The 18,575-nt window shown below is 36.0% G+C and overlaps 1 protein-coding gene across 3 annotated transcripts in view; it reads right to left on the bottom strand.

Annotated features, from left to right (window-relative positions):
• Positions 1-18,575, bottom strand: part of LOC145981069 (uncharacterized) — a 76,598-nt gene that overhangs the window by 41,980 nt on the left and 16,043 nt on the right. For 2 of the 3 annotated variants that reach the window (XM_083114184.1, XM_083114185.1), the window contains one exon: positions 2,176-2,300. The gene's annotated coding sequence lies outside the window, so the exon portion shown is untranslated. Of the gene's footprint in view, positions 1-2,175; positions 2,301-8,023; positions 8,077-18,575 lie in introns of those variants that run through there. The other variant, XM_083114186.1, reaches the window with a different exon arrangement.

Below are 18,575 nucleotides of genomic sequence, written 5' to 3'. Positions count from 1 at the left end.
TGCACTTTGCACATTTATTGTGAGGCCATGGTGAACATTATGGCATGGAGTACATATTTCTCTGTAGTGTATCCATTTTCTGTTGCACACTGTTTTCTCATTGTTCTCTAACTTGTGCAGCTTGGAATATTTTCCTTTTACTTCTCATCAAGGTGACATCATCAAGATTGAAACTTCTCTGATTGTCTGATATTTCAAACAGGTAGTGATTGCTCCCACTACAGTTTTAAGCAATCAGATTGGCTGACGTGACGTGACATCATTAGTGTGAACACAGACAATGTGAGGTTAGGTTAGGTTGGATAGAAGAAGAAGAAAAAGAGTTGTGGTACAATTTCCAAGCTGTCCAAATACTGTCAAGGATGCAACACTCTTGTTTTTAAGAGGAAAAATTCACACAACTTATAAGGAATACATGAATGTAATTGTGCATAGAAAAATGTAAGCATAATTTTACCCACAGTTAATGCTGGAAAAAACTTTAAAACGAGCAGCTCTGGAGCCATTGTTTTTGCTTCATGGTATTTCTCCTCTTAATTTTTTGAATCCTCCCATTCAAATATTAAATTTGGAAAAAAAATGTTCTAGATTAGGAGGAGATTCCTCCCCCAATTTTTGCTATACTTTTGCCCCTGAGGTATGGCCTCATAATGCTAAGCATTCTCTAACAAAAGAAAGTAAATTGTCCTTGCCCCTCACTTTTGGCATGCAATCGCTGCTACTTTTTATAAAACACTAAGTACTTTATGTTGTTTTGTGTTTACGATTGCTTCTTTTTCTAATGAACAAACAAATGACAAGTATGATCAAGAATTTTGTTCTCAATGTTACACACACACTTACTCAGACAACCTTAATCCAAGCACATCTTGCTTTCACATTACAGACGGTCAAAGATATCCAGAAAATTAAAAACTCGAGTTGGATTTCTGAGGCAATCTGAATTTCAGATAGAGAATTTTTCCATTTTTCAGGTAGAATTTATTACCATAGCTCGTAATGTGCTGTATTTTAAGTTTTGTCTTCCTCATTTCACGATCATGTACACACACAGTGTGTCCATACTAGAACTGAACCAATTCCAGTGGTACTGATATCAGAAAGGATTGGTTCAAAATGTAATCGCAGATAGTTTTTCTTGTATGTACGCATTGCTTGCATTGTAGAATAATTTTCCTGTAATTTATGGTTATTACAAGCATAAGAAAACAGTTTTTTCTTTGTGACGTTTCAGGAGAACACACACTCCTTTCATCAGACATTTATTTTCATTTTGACTAAAGATACAGTTATAACAATGGTTACTAATTTTTTAAACAAAAAGAATCCGTTCTATAATGGATGTTGTCAATGTTACATTGTTGTAATATAGCAACATAACTGTGAAAAGAAGCAGTCTGTTTTATTTTTATTTCAGATTATTATTATTATTATTATTATTTAATTATGAATCCCAAATATCATCAGGTAATTCAAATTCATCATTGTTTTCACAAAGTTTGTAAAAATAAAGGACTCACAGATACCAGCCGATACTTTTCAGGAGTCTAATTATCCTAAAAATTATGTACCATGGAAAAATATCATTTCTTTTGTGCCAGTATTGTTAAAATATTGCATGATTAATAACAGCCTACTTATCCAATTAAATTCTTTGAATTTAAAATAAACAAAAACTGTAGTCAATTGATGTAGCATAACCGAAATGGACTAAACTAATTGTTTCAGTGCTCAAGCATTGGTAGTAGTGGATATTGAGTCACTGATTGAATGATTGATTGATTTGTTGCTTTATGCACAGAAAGGATAATCAGGACCAGACATACAGTATAAAGTGGGATCCTGGATATTGAATCAGGATTGGTTTAGCTATAGTCCTTGCACCTTAGGTTCACATACAAATTGCTTTGTGAAAGTTGTTTCTAAAATTCATAAAAGGGTGTATTTGCATCAGAGAAAAAACAAAACCTGTATAACAAGAAGAATGGTGTCAAAAAGTGTGTACTGATGTAGGTTTACTGAGCTGGGGAAAAATAAAAACTTAAATTTTACCAACCAAAATGCCATGGTAAAAAAAAATGTTTCTTGTGCTCCCCCCCAAAAAAAAAATCAGCCACTTTCACCTCTGCAATTGGTAGATTTGGAACTTTTAGTACTATCAATTGTGAAACTGACCTGTGACAAGTTTTCTGCTTCTGCTTATGTCCATTAACATTAAAAGGATTGCAAAAGTACATCCAAGATGAAATTTTGTCATCCACAGTTTTCTGTTTTGTTCATATCAATCCAATAACAGGTTACTGAAAGAAAAAAATGAGATCATTAGGAAGCACATACATTTCAGTAATATTTCAGGTGAAACTTCAAAAATCAAGAATATTAATGTAAACTGCTAATACCTTACAGAATATTAGGTGTTACATAACAAATGAAGACACTATGCAAGAACTGGGGCGTAAGGGGGTGACCCTTCCATTAGTACACCCAAATGTCAACCTCACTTCCACTTAGTACACCCTGGACTGCACATTAGACTAATGAGGCTCTGGTGACTGGACGTACGGCAGTATAATTGTGTGTAGGGCTGTGTGTGTGTGTGTGTGTTGTCCTCTGTTTTGTCCTTATTTATGTGCTGAATGCCCCTCCCCTTTATAGCCTCAGTTTTTTACCCAGGTAAGAATATTTTTACTCCTCAGACACATGAGGCTGGTGCGAAGCTGGTCCCCATATAATGTGACAGGTGTGAAATGGCCTAAGTGATGACACACCCAAATTTTCAATTGAAGCAATGTATCCAAGAACTTCAAAATAACAGCAAACAAATTTTCTATCATAATAAAGTCAAAGCTACAAGGTAACTATGTGAAAAATGGAAGTTATACTTCATTAACAGCAGTTTTTTCTGGATGTATGCATTAACTTGCAAGCAGTTCTGGATGCAAATGTGGATTTTTTAATGAATAAGTTTGATTATAACTCCATTAAGCCTTGTTTCCATGATTATGAAAAACTAAATATGCTGACCAAGGCAGTAATTTATTTTATTAAAAACATAAACTAACGTAACGTTTCAACCTTCTAGCAAGGTCTTCATCAGACTCTGTATCAAGTACAAAAGTAACCAGATACAACAAAAAGCGTAATAAATATACACAATCATTACTCCCTCCAGACTATTTAGAAAGTTGTTTGGAACTTTCTAGCAGATGACTTTCACTTTCCAACTTTACTTTCACCTAAAAGGCTAAACACAATTACTTCCAAATAGAATGGGGTTGGACTTTTTAATCTCACGCTCTTTTCCCTTCATTTTTCTTCCTTCTCCTCTCCTCTTTTTCTCTTGTCCTTTCCACTCTTTCCAACATCATCTTCCATTCTTTGTTTAACTTCAGTCCCCCATTCCAGTTCATTGTGTCTTCTTCGCCTTTCTTCTCTATTTCCTTGGCTTCCTTCCATTTTCTCACTAGCATTCTCTTCTCCCTTCCTATCTGCTTAGCCTCATCCCACTCTATGTCATGTCCTGTTTCTCTCGTGTGTTTAAATATTGCATTTCTCTCTCTCTTAAGTCGTACATCATCCCTATGTTGTTTCAACCTGTCTTCCAGCCTTTTTTTCGTTTCTCCTATGTACACACTCTGACATTCTTTACATTTTACTTCGTAGATAATCCCTTCTTCTTCCTCTTCTCTGTTTTCCTTTATCTTGTTAGCATTCCTCGCTATTCCTAAGATGCTTCTCCCTCCCTTCCTGTAAGTTTTAATTCCTGCTTTCCTAAGCACTTTGCATATCTTTTCTGTGGTCTTCCCCATACTCCTTATTCCAAACCTTCTCTCCTCTTTTTCTTTCTCTTCCAATTCTCCCCTGCCCGTTTTCTTACTTCTTCTGTTTATGTCCAGTCTATCCTGCTTCTCATAGCCATTCTTTTCCAGCTGTTTCCATAGGCTATTTATTTTGCCTTCTTTTTCACATTCTTTCATGCATATTTTCTTGATTCTGTCCTCCATATTCTTTATAAAATTTATTTTTGTCACCTCACTTACATCACTTCTTTTGTGGCAGAATACCCCTGCTGCACACTTCTTCTGATGCCAAGCGGTTTCAATTTCTTGTCCTCTTTTCCTTTTCATCAATATATCTAGATAGCAGAGTCTGAAGAAGACCTTGCTAGAAGGTTGAAACGTTACGTTAGTTTATGTTTTTAATAAAATAAATTACTGCCTTGGTCAGCATATTTAGTTTTTGAATAAGTTTGGTGAAACAGTATGTTTGTTCTTTGTTTCATGTAATCATCACCCATCTTTTTGTGGGATTTTAGAGTCAAATATAGGCAGGCCCTGGTTCAGAGGTGTGTGAATGGGGGTAGTACAAATAGCTATATTTTACCTACATTAAGACTATTCTCAAAAAGGTTTTCACATTCATTTATCATGAATGTGTGTCAAGCATATAATAAGAGTATGGGTTATGCAAATTAATGTTAATGTGAAATAAAGAATAGCCACATTAAAAAGTGTAAGGGATAAACTTAAGTAGGGCACCTGACGTCAGCATATCTTCCACATAGTACACTCCAGATCTTCATTGCAAGCTAACAATGGTCTGGCATGAGGAAAATCCTCTGTGGTGTTGTCCTTAGGTGTGCTTCCCTTTGTAGTCTTAGCTTGAACAATGGAATCAGACTTTGGAGTGTAAGGCGTCAGGCTTTGGGCTCAGGCTACAGGACACAATCTGATTTGAGTCTCCTGGGGGAATGGGTATCAACTTTTCTCTTGATAGTATGGAATCATCGTGAAAGATTGGAAGCTAAGGACGAGTAGTGTAACCTGGTCATGGAAATCTACAAGAATGATTGGAGGTTTTTCATGCTGATCACACATCACCCCATAAGTGGTTGAATGATCTCCCACCTCTGCTGGGGGAAGTGGGAATGAGGCCAGTAGTTGGTAGATAGGCCCTGGCCCTCAAGAGCTGTTATCCTATGGGTTATTATTGTGTATATCAACTTCTTCCATCAATGAGATACTGATTTTAGCTGCTGCTCCTTTGTTTTTCAGTATATTTTCTTCTTTGTGAGAAAAAGTGCTTCATGCATGAATACATTTAAAAAAATGTTTCTATTGCTGCTGCATACTAAAATTGAAGAAAATACTTTCTGGGGAATTGTTTCCTCATATCAAAAAAGCACTGTATGTACACATTGTGAAAATCATGCATGAAAAAATCATATGTACACAGTATGACAACAAAGTAATGAGACAGATTTTTGGGTTGTACCACGCATACATTCTATATGTGAAGTAACATGTTCATGGTGTAGTGTAGTCAATCATATGCAACCTGGCAACACCTCATGTTGGGAGTTATGCCATCATGTTGTGAAGGTGATGTAAGGGTGTCGTCATGTAATCACTGTGAAACAGCGAGGGAACATCAAGTTTCATGAATGGCATCCTGAAAACTCCTCACAGGAATAAACATTTCTTGATTTCCATTGATGTGGAGGATGAACTGTGAATTTTCACTAATGTCCTGAAAGTTGCTAAATTTACTAAAAAACAAGAAAATGCAGCTCTCAAAGTCAAGGGTGAAAACAAAGCAAGAGCATTATTCATAGTTTACTTGTTCCAGAGGTTGAAATGGTAATTGATTGGCTGTTACTGTTGTCATGCACTGAATGGTTGTGAAAGAGAACAGTAGGTCCAACCGTAGTATCCTGAATCGGACAATTGGTTACTGCTCCACAATAATGTACAGTGCCAGTTGGAAGTGATTGACCAGGTATTCCAAGCCGGCCCACAAATAAAAGTGTGTTGATCATCCTCTCTACTCGGCCAAATTTATCCCTCTAAGACTATTTCCTATTCACAAAAGTGAAGGTTCTGCAAAAATTACATACTTTTATGAACATCCAACAGGTTATGACATCGAATTTTGAAGCCATACCACCTGAAAACTTGTCATTTCAACCATTGGTCAACCATGGCACTTGCTGTCTTATTAGGAATTAATGTAAGAAATGGATTATGAAACTTGATTAATTCTTCCCTTTCATTGTCACAGTGATTCATACTTACCCTTCTGTTTAAGTACCAATATTTGACAAAGGGTAAATCATATGTTTTCAATTTCTAATATAATCATCATTATTATATTTTTCCAGCAAGTCAAGTAACTATTACGGTGTATACTCAGGGTGGCCACTCAAGGATCATGATAAAATTCATGCATAATTCCCAGTTATCAAGGCGAACTCTTCAAAAATTCAAGCAAGATGCTTTCCCTGCTTCAACCTTACAGATTACCGCTCACACCACACATACACACAGAGAGATACAGGGGATGGACAAAAATATGGAAACACCTGGTATAAAACAGGTAGCCATTTCAAACAAGATTTTCGTCTGAATGGTAGGTGGCGCTGTGGTCACTGGCACTTCCTGCAAGGTATACATCCTGGCCTACCTGACAGATGGGCCAGTTACAGTTCAGCGACCGGTCCATGCAGGTTATCGTGAATCATGTCTGAGCTGACAGAGTTTAAAAGAGGGCAAATTGTGGGTGCGCGTATGGTGGGAGCTTCCGTGACGAAAGTAGCGGAAATGTTTGGTGTATCAAGAGGCATAGTCTCGAAGATCATGACTGCCTACGAGACTTCCCGAAAAAACACATCAGCGAAGCACCAGCATGGACGCAAGTGTGTGTTGCGTGACAGAAACAGACGCACATTGGGTAGGATTGTGACCAAGCAGAAGATCACCACGGCTCCAAAAGTCACTGCTGAGCTGAATACAGTGCTTACAAACCCTGTTAGCGTCAAAACAGTCAGAAGAGAACTCCACAAGCAGGGTATTCATGGCAGATCTGCAATTCCCAAACCACTCGTGACTGTTGACCATGCTGCTAGATGGAGACAGTGGTGCAACGCCCATAAAAACTGGACAATGGAGCAGTGGAAGACTGTAATTTGGTCGGATGAGTCATCCTTCCTTTATATTGTTTCCAACTGCTGGCCGAGTGTACGTGTGGAGAACGCCAGCACAAGCGTACGATACAGACTGTCTGTTACCGAGAGTGAAGCATGGCGGTGGTTCAGTGATGATTTGGGCAGCCATCTCCTGGTATTCTGCCGGACCCATCATCACCCTGCATGGACATGTCACTACCAGGGACTACGTAACCATTTTGAGTGACCAACTGCATCCCATGGTGCAAACTTTGTTCCCAGATGGCGATGCCGTGTTTCAAGATGACAGAGCCCCTGTTCATGCAGCTCACATCGTCCAGGACTGGTTTGATGAGCACAAAGATGCAGTGTCACATCTGCCATGGCCTCCACAATTGCCAGACCTCAATATTATTGAGCCCGTGTGGTCGGTTTTGGAGACCAAGGTGCGAGGCCGCTACCCACCACCATCGTCTCTACAACAACTTGCAGCTGCTTTGGAGGAAGAATGGTACAACATCCCTTTGACAATCATACGCGACCTGTATTTGTCCATTTCACGTCGACTGCAGGACGTTCTGCGTGCCAAAGGTGGTCCTACTCGATCCTAATAAAGGTAATGTGCATTTCTGCAGGTGTTTCCATATTTTTGTCCATCCTCTGTATATTAACAATATAAAGGATCTGTGTGATTCCAATGTATCCAAAAATTCTAGTCCAATTCAATTAAATGGTATCTTCAATATTTAAAATATTTAATTTAAGGTGCAAAGTCTACATTTACCATTTCACATACCCAGAAGATGCTTAAAACTTGTGCAAATACAAGTTACAAATGTTACGCGATGTACTAATGTATGAAAAATTGTTAATTGTATAATAATTTCAAACTCGAATTTAACTAATCAACTTCAAGATAATCTTTCGTCTGTCAGAGAGATTGTTCTGCAAAGGACACTTATAAAGTAAACTAAAAGGACTGAGAGAATTCAGATTTATTTTCCAAGCAGCTTTATTTTCCTTCTCGATAAAATTAATAGCTTAACTGTGAAAAACTTGCCTCAGGGCATTTATACATACATTTAAATTCAATGGGATGTGGATTAATAAAAGTTGCAATTTTTCACATTTACGGAGAAAAATTCATACATAATTCCAGGAGCCGATAAATCATGCAGAATTCCCAGTAATCAGCCACCTGATACTGTAGTGCCATGCTCTTCTTCTTAATGTTTTGTCATGAGTCGCAGGAACCAAAAACGTATTCTGTGTGGTGACAAAATAGTATAGATAATGTAAAAAAATTAATGTTATGTAAAAATGTACAAGAAAATCTGCACATACTTATAAATACAGTAAAACCTAGTTAATCCAGACTTCGCTTAATCCGGACAGGCAAAAGGAAAAAAAAAGAAGCATTATGCAAGGTTTTAAATGTGGCTAGAAGTCAACAATCAACTTTCAGAGCAACAGTTTCGAGTGATCCAGAGCCAGGTCCATCGGACACATCATCATAATATGGGTATCGCGTATGTACGTACTGTGTTGTCATATTGCTTTATATTTTACTGTACTGTATAGTGTATTTAGGCCTATGCCCTTCAAATACACCATAATAAACGTGTTTTGTTGCTATAAACAGAGTTTTAATGCACTTTCTACTGTTCTTTTAGGTTATTCCAGTTAATCCAGACTTTTGTTAAACCGGTCAACTTATCGCCCCCATTAGTCCAGATTAATGTGGTTTTACTGTATATCAGCCTAGAAATAGGTTTCCTTTCCCATATGGCTTATGTTAGAATAATGGCATTGTACTCCTTCCACTAAAAGTTAGAAACATGCATTCAATTTGCTTTTTTCATTTAATATAGGATAATTCTATCAAAACAACTGGAATCGCTAATTCAAGATGTAGTGGAAACTTATAATGAAGATTTGACCTTGCAAATAAAATACCAAAGTAGAACAGCTCACACTTGTGAGATAATCAGGGCTCTAGTCCCGATTAGCCTTCCTTTGCATAAAGTGGCAAAACAGTATAGATAATGTAAAAATGTAATGTTAAACATGAAAGCTGAAAAATACTCAGTAATTGGTTTGGTTTCACCTAAAAAAAAAAAAGGTAAAGTGCTCCCCTGTGCTTAGCACCACGCCATGAAGGAAGGCGTATAGGGAGTGTGGGGGTAACGCTTTACCAAAATTATTATCAAGAGTAAAATTTAAACTAAATAGCATTGTTTTTCTTGTATGTATGCATTGCTTGCATTGTAGAATTATTTTCCTGTAGTTTACGGTTATTACAAGCATAAGAAAACAGTTTTTCGTTGTGACGTTTCAGGAGAACACACACTCCCTTCATCAGACATTTATTTTCATTTTGACTAAAGATACAGTTATAACAATGGTTAGCAATTTTTTAAACAAAAAGAATCCGTTCTATAATGGATGTTGTCAATGTTACATTGTTGTAATATAGCAACTTAACTGTGAAAAGAAGCAGAATGTTTTATTTTATTTCAGATAAAAAAATTTTGATCACAATATTTTTTAATTTAAAATTATGAATCCCAAATATCATCAGGTAATTCAAATTCATCATTGTTTTCACAAAGTCTCTTGATGTTTTCTGTTACATTCAATTTTAAAGATGGTGGCTTACTCCATTTGTGAAAAAGAAAACTCCATACTGGATCTATGTTACCATTTTCATTATTTAATTTATTCCAGTGTTCTTCTGCAATGATCAAAGCTTCCCAGACATTCAACTCTATGTTTCCCGTCAATCTTTTTAAAACCCTTCTATTTTTAATCAAATGCTTCTCTTCGATGATGTGAGCTGACAAACCTGTTCTTGGGTTTAGATTTATAATGTCCAAATCGTGTTCGTGCCATCTTATCGCCATTTTCCTTGCTGTTTGTCCTACATAATCCTTTGAACATGAACAACGTATATTATATATTCCTGTGGTTTCCACATCTGGTAGAGAGTTTCTCATTTTGAATTCATTAAATGTACAGTCCAAACTTCTTGGTGATCTAAAAACAATTTTGAAATTAAAACTTCTAATAATTTTGGCAATTTTATGTGAGACTCCCTTGTGGAATGGAATGCACACAAATTTCTTTTCAACAGATTTTTCATCTTTGTCTGTTATCCTTTAGTTTTCTTGTGACTTGTTTTTTGACGTGTGTTCTCCTGAAACGTCACAATGAAAAACTGTACCATTTTTTTTAAGCCAATCTCTAGTCCATACTTTTCTTCTTTAATTTTTGATAAAAGCACAACATTCTTCAAATTGAATGCTATGAATTACACCATCTATGCTGAGTGCATGGTATTTGTTTACAATTGAAACAACTAAAATATTGTTCCATATGAGTACAGTAACCGTTATAAAATATGTATTTTAGCAGTGCCATTGTTTTATACCTAATAACATTTTATAAGATGTTATTCAATTTGAAGAATGTTGTGCTTCTATCAGAAATTAAAGAAGAAAAGTATGGACTGGAGATTGGCTCAAAAAAAAAACTGGTATGCATATCAATATATTCATACATGACATTCGCAGAATTCATTCACAAATTTAAAAAAAAAATCAAACCTGAATTTAATACACTTGTAATAATAAAGATTTTCATTTTCAGCTAATTTTATTTGTCACATACACATCTCATTGCTTTGCATAAATACCTAAATATTAATGAACTGATTTCTTATGCTTGTAGTAACCGTAAACTACAGGAAAATAAATAGCATTGGTTGGTTGATTTTACTTGCCATTCCTAATGACAGGACTGTATAATTTTTCTCTGCCAGAAGGAAAGATTGTGACAGCTGTAAAGTTAATGCATGACATTTGGTACAAAAGAAAGCAACTGCTACTGCACCATTTATCATTACAGTCAGCATACTGGAGAGAGTGTGCCCCTCTCCCTCTGATTTGATACATTAAACCTTGGAGATTCTAATAGTTCTTAATAGTTAGTTCAGATCGTTGACAATCACACACACTTAACACTTCCTGCAAAATTTTGTATTGTGGGTTACACTTTACCTACACTATTCAAGTAAAGCCCCTATCACATGGAACTGCATTTCTAGTAGGAATGCCCTAGTTGGCGCTGAACTCACTTTCTAGGTAGAAATCATGGCCGCCTGGCTGACTGCTTGACTGGTTTTGAGGAATAGAACATGTTCTAATTGCTACTGGCTTTCCTCGACTAGATACTGTGGAACAGCCAATCAGAGCAAAGTTTGGGCATGTTAAGATAATCTGTGACTTTCCAAAAGGGAGTTTTTTTTGTCTGTGCTTTCAGAGTGTTGGTTGTTTTTGTTAGCAACGAGATGATGACGTGCGGTGCATTCGTGTTCAGTTCATTAATATTTAGGTATTTATGCAAAGCGATGAGATCTGTACGTCACAAATAACATTAGCCGAAAATGAAAATCTTTATTATTACAAGTGTATTAAATTCATGTTTGATTTTTTTTTAAATTTGTGAATGAATTCTGCGAATCTCATGTATGAATATATTGATATGCATACTAGTTTGTTTTTTTTGAGCCAATCTCCAGTCCATACTTTTCTTCTTTAATTTTTGATAAAAGCACAACATTCTTCAAATTGAATGCTATGAATTACACCATCTATGCTGAGTGCATGGTATTTGTTTACAATTGAAACTAAAATATTGTTCCATACGTGTACAGTAACCGTTATAAAGTATGTATTTTAGCAGCGCCATTGTTTTATACCTAATAACGTTTTATACGAGACATTATTACTCTCGGATCAATAGTTATTGGCTTTTAAAAATGTGAAGTGATATATTGTTTACATTTCACGCGGCCGCCATTACATTTTCACTCGTCTATCAACAAGTACGACAACAAGTATCGTGTGAGGCAAAAACTAGCAAATGGGTAGCTAGACCAGCGGTAACTAGGGCATTCCTACTGGAAATCCAGTTCCGTGTGATTCAGGCTTAAGAGACAAATAAGTGTTATGTACTGGTTAGCGCACTCAGAGGGAGGAGATATTCTCTCAAAATGTAACGATAGAATAAGTCAAAGCAAAGCACTAGGCAGTGGATAATATCAAATGAACATTGCATGATACTATGTCACTAACACTCAATACTGTTAAGCTAACTTTTGAAATACTTTTTTCCCATGGATTTTCAGAAAATTACTTTCTGTACTTCAATTCTGACTAATGGTATTCTGTAGTTAGCTGAATTACATATTTTTAAAAAAAAAAAAAAAAAAAAAACTTTCTTCTTCTACTGGGTAAATAAAAAATGTCTATTCCATACTGAACGAAACAAGTTATGATTTGTAAAACTATCATTCTTAGTTTCCGAGATATTAACTTCATTTAAAACATTACATGCTTTTAAATTTCTTGCTGAAAACATCTTGGGCATTACCGCAAATACCAGGAAAAAAACCCTGGGCTTCTAATGGTTAAAAAATGTATGTTGGTTCAACCTGCAAATTCTTTGGTCATGCTTAAACGTTGAATACATGTGTGAACTGGAAAGTAAATATGTATAATCAGTTATTTATATTTCCTAATACGAGTACAATGAGAATGTTTAGGACATAACATTTTATCACTCTTCGCTATCAGGCAAGGCCGGGCCGGCTTGGTAGCTCAGTGGTTAGAGCAATGGCAGTTGGCCACCGTGGCAAAGTGGTCAGCACATCGCACTACGACGACAGGGGTCCCGGGTTCGAATCCTGGCTCGGACATGGATGTTTGTGATTGTCTGTCCTGAAGAGTCCTGAAATAGAATTGAGTGAAATGATATGAGTGAATGAAGTGTGATGGGGGAAACTTCGGCTTAGGGGCTTTCATTTATAAAAAGAAGAAAAAAATGGCACGGTGTGCCAGAGACCCGGGTTTGAGTTCTGGTAGAGCCTGCATTTTCCGCCGAAAATTTCTACGTAGTACATCTCCTGTGTGTGCCTAATCTACAATAACATTTTATGTTATGAACTTATTTGGCATTTACTTTTTACTTTTCGGTGACTTACAACTACACCACATATGACCATGTGATGGTTTGTTTCTACTCTTCACCAAAAGGAGTTGTGCCAACCTCATAGGCAGGGTGGTTAGCACAACATGCTAAGAGTCCTCAGTTCAAATTCCAGCTTGGGCATAAGTGTTCTTTAAGAGTGTCTCTTTATCAATTTCATTCTATCATCTCTCATTCTCATTATTGCAATTAGTCAAAAGTGGAAAAAAATAACTAAAATAAAATCACATCACAAAGGAGGTATATGAACAATGGAATTACATTTTGATTATACACTAGAAAAAAGATGACTGCGATAAGGAGAAATTCTTCTACAGACTCTAAACTATCCATCTCTCAAGCATGAATCAAATATTTTACATTTTTTGAAAGTTTATGATTTTATTAGCATATGAAGTACACATTCCTCAAACAAATATATTACAATATACAAAAATATGTAGTTATGAAAACACTAAGTCTTCTATTTACATTGGTTTTCAGCAACTCTCTCACATTAAGAATTAACAAAAGTGATTCCACATGTTCTTCCAATAATATGTTACAATATTAATACATTCATTGGCAACAGAAATATTTCTTCAGACAACAACAAAAGCTAAAACTTCACAAAATTATCAGAAACATTGAACAACACATTTCAACATCCACCCTGTAACAATGTGACAATACAGTCATATTATTACAAAATTATTCTGCAATTGTATAATAGCACACTGCATATCTAATTCTAATTTGATGTAAATAACATGAATTTAATTTCAACACAGTTATAATACATTCAATATATTTATTGTTCAGTGTGGAGAAATTAATCTTAATATAAGAACAACAATGATATTATCCACTAATATATTTCATCTATATTTATAGAGGTCATGCATGTTGAAACTAAAGTGTCCTTGCAAGTGTGTTTATTGGTGTTTCTTTGTTTAATCACATGTCAACAATGAAAAATGTACACTGAAGAAACATGGTGCACTTTACTAATTCGGTGATGCTGATTTCAAAAACGTAATTAGTTTTTTTTCACATCACGTAAGGTTTGCGAGTTCTTGATTGATCTTATTTTTCATCCATAAAGTAAATGTTAATTAGGTTTTCATACAACAGATGTGTTTGTTTCCAAAGTTATCGTATTCCCTTTGTTATTTGTATATATTTTAAATAAGCATTGTTAAAAGTTATCATTTTCACGCACCAACAACCAGTGGGAAAGAAGGTAGGAAGGAAGCATTGTTTGGTGCTGCGTTAGATTAAACAAACGCGTGTCATTCGGGGTGCCTGCTATCCCAGGCGAGTCATAGTCTTCTGCCGAGGTAGAGTGTTTTACCGTGTGTGGCAGCGATCAGTGTTCGAATATGAAGAAACAAAGGCGTAGTTGTAAAAATTCACCAAATATATTTTGTTATGTTTGCGGTGAATTTACACCAAAAAATCGTAGGCGTTCGATTTCCGAACTACTGAGGTCAGCATATAAGTTGTATTTTAGGCTGTGCTGTTGGGGATCAGGATCGTGCTTGGGCACCTCACGTGGTCCCTACAAATTGTAACGCAAGACTGACTCAGTGGTTAAAGGGCAAGAAAGATCACTTGTCATTTGGTGTTCCAATGGTTTGGCGTAAACCGAAAAACTATACCGATGACTGTTACTGCTTAACAAATGGGAGTGGTTTTTCATCTAAAAACAAGAGGTGTATTCAATATCCAAACCTCCCTTCCGCAATGAGGCCCATACCGCATGGCTACAACATATCCGTTCCAGTGCCACCTTCTACATTGCCAGATTTGATTGGGCCAGCTGATGATGATATGGAGCTGTATCCTTGTACCTCAAACGATGACACCTATGTTCCAGAAGAAGGGTCTCGTCTCATTACACAAGAGGAACTTAAGGATCTGGTACGTGATTTGTACGTATCTAAACAGTCTGTAGAGCTTCTAGGTTCTCGGCTTCAAGAATGGAAGTTGCTTAATAAAGGTACAAAGGTTTCAGTGTACAGAAACAGAAATTACGATTTATTGCCATTTTTCAACATTACAGATTCTTGAGTTTGTGCATGCAATGATGTAGGTGGTCTGATGTTAAAGTTAGGTATGCAACATAATTCTGAGGAATGGTGTTTATTTATTGATGCATCTAAAGTTAGTTTAAAGGCAGTTTTGTTACATAATGGTAATAAATTTCCTTCTGTGCCTGTAGCAATGAAGGAAACTTACGAAAATATGTGCCATATTCTTGAAGCAATTAAATACGAGAAATACCGTTGGCATATATGCGGAGGCCTTAAAGTAATTGGTCTTCTACTTGGCATGCAGAGTGGATTTACCAAATATCCTTGTTTTCTGTGCCTCTGGGACAGCCGTGATACTCAACACCACTACATACGTACAGAATGGCCAGTAAGAGAAGAATTCACGCCAGGTCAAGATAATGTCAAATTTACCCCTTTAGTCGATTCTCAGAGTATTTCTTCCTCCTTTGCATATTAAATTAGGACTAATGAAAAATTTTGTAAAAGGTATGGACAAAACAGGAGACTGTTTTAAATATTTACGTTCAATTTTTCCTGCAGTGAATGATGCAAAATTAAAAGAAGGAATTTTCATTGAACCACAAATTAGAAAATTGTTAAATGATAGCCTTTTTTTAGAAAAACTTTCCCCAAGGAATTTGCAGCATGGGATTCATTTAAAGCTGTTGTGAAAGGATTCCTTGGCAACAAGAAACAAGAAGATAGTGAAAAACAAGTGCAAACACTTCTTGAAAAATTACAAGGCATTGGGTTGCAGGATGTCTCTCAAAATCCACTTCCTGCATTCCCATTTCAAATTTCTCCCTAACAATCTGGGTGATGTGAGCGACGAAGAAGGTGAACGCTTCCACCAGGACATTTTGCAGATGGAGCAGCGTTAGAAAGGAAAATGGGATCCATCTATGATGAGTGACTATTGTTGGTTCCTTCAAAGAGAGGATTTGACAGCACATAAAAGAAAAAGTGTCTTGAAGCAGTTCCTTCATTCCACTATGTAAATGCAAGTTGTCACAGATACATCTATTGTATTACACTAAATTGTATTTAACTGTATTGTTACAATGATATACATACAGGGTGACTGGTAATTCGATGTATTCCCTGAAAGGGGTTAAAGTAGACAAAATTTGCAATAAATTTAACCATATGATACCCCGTCCGAAAATTAGTAGTTTTCGAGATAATCTAATTTCTTTTGTTTCTTTAAAAAATTACAATTTTCCAGATAAAAAGATGAATTGAGAAAAAACTGCTCATTGTATGGAACTTATTTCAGCATTTTCTGATAGCTAACAAATAAGTGGTTCGTTGAAAAAAAAAGTTTTGCCCAAATAACAATCACATGTAAGTACCGGGTGGGTCTAAACTTACAAGTGATGATAAAAAAACACACTCTTAGTTTACGTGGCAACGTATTAATAACAAAAATGGTATGACACGAAGCGTACAAAATAATTAAATTATACTTCCTTGTGTCACCTGCTATCCAACAAGGTACAAATGTTGCTAACATTCACATTTGTGTACAAGAAATAATACTTCATTCATCTTCATGTGAATGGAATCAATGAACAAAACAATTAAAGAACATTACACGTCTTGCTCAAAGTGGGCACCTCCGTTACGAATGCAGGCATGCAGGTTTTTACGGACGTAACTCGTGATGTGATGGTGTCCTTAATGTATTGACCAGCTGTTAAGATCCTCTTCCGGAGTTCTTCTTGAGAGTTTACCGGTGTCTTGTAAATAAATTATTTCATGTGGCTCCAAATGTAGAAGTCGCAAGGCGTCAAATCGATCGGGGGATCGAGCTGGGCAGTCATCATGTCACGTCTTGTAGCTAGAGGTGCATCGTCCAACAACATTGCCATCCCATTCCTCAAAAAATGATCATAAGTAATGCCATTTAAGATTTTGGGCAGGAAAAATGGTTCGATCAAATGATTGTTGATGACGCCCATCCATACTTCTGCCTGGGCGTGCGACAGTGACTGGATGAAAATTACCCAAAGAAATGGATTGGCCGAGGCAGCCCGATTCCCTGGCCGGCTCAATCCCCCGATTTGACGTTTTGCGACTTCTACATTTGGAGCCACATGAAAGAATTAGTTTACAAGACACCGGTAAACTCGAAAGAAGAGTGCAGGGAGAGGATCTTAACAGCTGGTCAACACATCAAGGACACCATCACATCACGAGTTACGTTTGTAAAAACCTGCATGCCTGCATTCGTAACGGAGGTGCTCACTTTGAGCAAGACGTGTAATGTTCCTTAATTGTATTGTTCATTGATTCCATCAACATGAAGATGAACGAAGTATTATTTCTTGTACACAAATGTGAATGTTAGCAACATTTGTACCTTGTTGGATAGCAGATGACACAAGGAAGTAATTTAATTATTTTGTACGCTTGGTGTCATACCATTTTTGTTATTAATATGTTGCCAAGTAAACTAGGAGTGCATTTTTTTATCATCACTTGTAAGTTTAGACACACCCGGTACTTACTTGTGATTGTTATTTTGGAAAAACCTTTTTTTCAACGAACCACTTATTTGTTAGCTTTCAGAAAATGCTGAAATAAGTTCCATACAATGAGCAGTTTTTTCTCAATTCATCTTTTTATGTGGAAAATTGTCATTTTTTAAAGAAACAAAAGAAATTAGATTATCTCGAAAACTACTAATTTTCGGACGGGGTATCATATGGTCAAATTTATTGCAAATTGTCTATACTTTAACCCCTTTCAGGGAATACATCTAATTACCAGTCACGCTGTATATGCATAATATGTATAATATAATGTTTGTCATACATTTAATTTGGCATTTTGAATGTCAATTTCCATTATATATTCAACAACTTGCAATATTATTGCAAATGTATGCTCTTCAAGTTTGTTGAATTTTTTTGTACGTAGTGTATTAAAAACTAAAATAACGACAAATCTGAGGGTGCTGTAAAAAAGTGAGTTACATTTTTGGATTCAGCATCACATATTCATAAAGGATCTCTGTACAATTTTCAAAGTTAAAATTTGTTGACAGTTTATTTCTTTATGCTCAAGGAATGCTAGGTGGTGGCTGTACATGCATTTGTAGACTTGCTATTATAGTTTATCGCTCACCATTTATGATTTAAATGGGGCTGCTTGGGCAATCTATTTGTAGGTGGCAGCACAATAGCTGTGTCCTTACACTTTAAACAAGTAACTGTTCTTCCACATTTACACGTGGGGAATTTGATGCTGGACGTGTTGGCAGTTTATTAATTTGCAAGTTTAATTTGATATTAATGTAAGAAATTATATCTGAGCATGGCAAAAGAATAACCGGTGCTCTAAAACCAGGATTTTTTCAAAAGAAAGATGATTGTTGACAAGAGAAAAGTATCATACTAAAAAAAATGTTAAAATTTGAGAAAATAAAGCAATAAGTTGAGCAATTAAGAAAACAACATTTATTGAATGAAAAACTCCTACCAAAAGGCTAGTTGAAATGAAAATTGAAGCTGTATTTAAAAAGAGTATTACACTTGGTTTATCTA

Source organism: Lepisma saccharinum, chromosome 28 (genome assembly GCF_977018435.1).
Source record: "Lepisma saccharinum chromosome 28, izLepSacc3.1, whole genome shotgun sequence".
Lineage (NCBI taxonomy): Eukaryota > Metazoa > Arthropoda > Insecta > Zygentoma > Lepismatidae > Lepisma > Lepisma saccharinum.
Note: the sequence above shows the minus strand (reverse complement) of the source record. Positions and strands in the feature narration are given on the sequence as shown.